The following is a 2,518-nucleotide window of genomic DNA, read 5'->3' as shown; positions in this document are numbered from 1 at the left end:
AGTAGTGGAGGAGCGGCGGTGGCTCTGGGCGCACAAGGCAGCTGGGTTCTGCCTTTTATAGGCATCGAGGAGGGGGAGGTTGAGCTGAGGAGCAGGTTCGGGTTGCCTGGGGAAGGGCTATCTGGCCGGGATGGTTCAACGGCACAGCGATGGCCATTGGCGATGGCGCAAGCGGCGTGGCGCCTCGCCGAGCGTCGGGGTCGCGTGTTGCTGCCAAGGGAAGCCAAGGGAACGCGGTCTGGGGCAAAACTAGGGGTGCCGGGGCGGGTTTGGGGTCAGGCTCGACGCGTGGCCAGCCAGGTGGCGCCGGCGCCGGCGTACGGCGTCGGAGTAGGCAGGGCGCAGGGAGGAAGGGAGGAGGGAGATGAAGTCAGGGGCTGTTTTGTGATTTCTGAAATTCCAGGGACTGAACTGAAAACTAAAATTTTCTCCCGCTTACTGGACTCAAATGAAAAACTTTTGAATATCAAATTTGTTCAATTTTTCAAGATCTACAACTTTTGTTTCAGGCACTTTTTCATTTGAGCAGTGGTTTGAAAGTTATTTAAAAACTCTGAGATAACTGAATGATTAAGGAACTTGTCATTTCATGTGCAAACTTTCATTTTCTTTCTTAGGCTTCAACTAGACTTTTGTTATTCTTGTCATTATTGATATGCCTATGGGATTTCATGGACATTGGGGGATCCATTTGAAAATTATTTTAAATCCAGGACAATTATGATTTGAATTGGTTAATGATTTATGTGACAGTGTTTGAATTTTGGATTAGATTTGTATAGACAGTTTATAAGGCATTAAGCAAGGTATGTTTTGGTGCATTGTCATTTTGGATTAGATTTGTATAGACAGTTTATAAGGCATTAAGCAAGGTATGTTTTGGTGCATTGTCACCATTCAGGCCAATTCAAGTTCTGAAAATCTTCAAGGTATTGTATTTCAAGCATATTGCGCATAAACACATACACACATTCATGTACACATAGATTTGCAAAAACAAAATATAAGGTTCTTATTTCAATTTTCTGGGCTCATTTATGTATGATGTTATGCTAAGTGTCTTGCTTTGGCTAATTTGATACCTGAGGTGTCACAGCCTACCCCCTTAAAAAGAATCTCGTCCCGAAATTCAGAAAGATAAGCTAAGTGTGGAAAGTGTGTGTACCCTTGGGTGGTAATCCCGAAGGTAGACATGATGATCAACTTTGAATTATAAGGGCTTTCTTTTCTTATCAAATATTGTGCAGCTTGAGATTTTCCTGTATAACTTTTACTTTTTATTCTGTCTCGACTACCAAATCTGGTCTAATTATTTTGCTTTTCTCCGGTTTCTTTTGCGACGAACTCAAAGGAGTTCGACGGCTTTGAACATACAAGACCTTAAATGGTGCCATTTTCAGACCTGCTGATAGCTATACGAGAATTCTGCTAAAAAATCAAGCATTTGTCCCAATTCTTGTCATAATGAATGATGCAAGCTCTCAGCATGTCTTCTAAGATTTGCTTCATTTGTTTCAGTTTGACTATCAGTTTAAGGATGATAAACTAATATTCGAATTAGTTTGATACCTAAAGGATATTGCAATTGGTTCCCAAAAGTATGCTAGTAATTAAGCACCACCATTGAAAAATAATTGTCCTTGGTATGATATGTGGACAATAATGTGATTGAGATAAGTCTCAGCACACTTCTTGGCAGTATAAGTGGTGTGTACTGGAAGAAAGTGCATTGTCTTTGTGAGTCCATCGGCAATGAACTATATGGAATCATGCTTTGGAGAGGTGCTTGGCAACCTAAACATGAAATCCATATTGATGTCTTCCCATTTTAATGATGTCATGTGTTCTAACCATCATGTTCACCGTGGAATACATCAGTGTATGAGATCGAAGAGCTCGTGAAGCAATAGCAATGACTTGATAGTTTTGTATAAGTACACAACTCAAACCAGTGCCAGGGGCATCACGGTAACGTTGAATGTTTGGTGTGGTCGATTGAGCTTAGATAGGTACTGTAGTCTAATGTTCCTTTGGACGTGGAAAGCTTTCTTGCCTTGTTCATCCCACACAAGTTTTACTCCTTTCTTCAACAGTTCAGTCTTGAGTTTAGCAATTCTGGAGAAGTCCAGAGTATAGTGGTGATAATAATTGACTAAACTGAGAAGACTGCGAATCTGATGAACAGAGGTGGGATATTTCCAGCCCATCATTTCTGGCATTTTGCTAGGATCAACAGCTATGCCTTTGCTAAAGATATTGTATCCCAAAAATAGAATTCCTTCTTGGGAAATTTAGCATAGAGCTGATGGTTTCCAAAGCGCTGGAGAACAACGTGCATGTTCTTAGCATGATCTTACTTATTCTTTGCATAATTAAGGATATCATCAGTGAAAGCCACGGTGAATTTGTCAAGCTCAGGCATGACACTTAATTCATGGAATATATGAGGTAGGCAGATCATTTGCGAGCTTCAAGGACATGAATAGGTACTTGTAGAGCCCGTGTATTGTGAAGGAGG

Source organism: Panicum virgatum, chromosome 7N (assembly GCF_016808335.1).
Source record: "Panicum virgatum strain AP13 chromosome 7N, P.virgatum_v5, whole genome shotgun sequence".
Lineage (NCBI taxonomy): Eukaryota > Viridiplantae > Streptophyta > Magnoliopsida > Poales > Poaceae > Panicum > Panicum virgatum.
Note: the sequence above shows the minus strand (reverse complement) of the source record.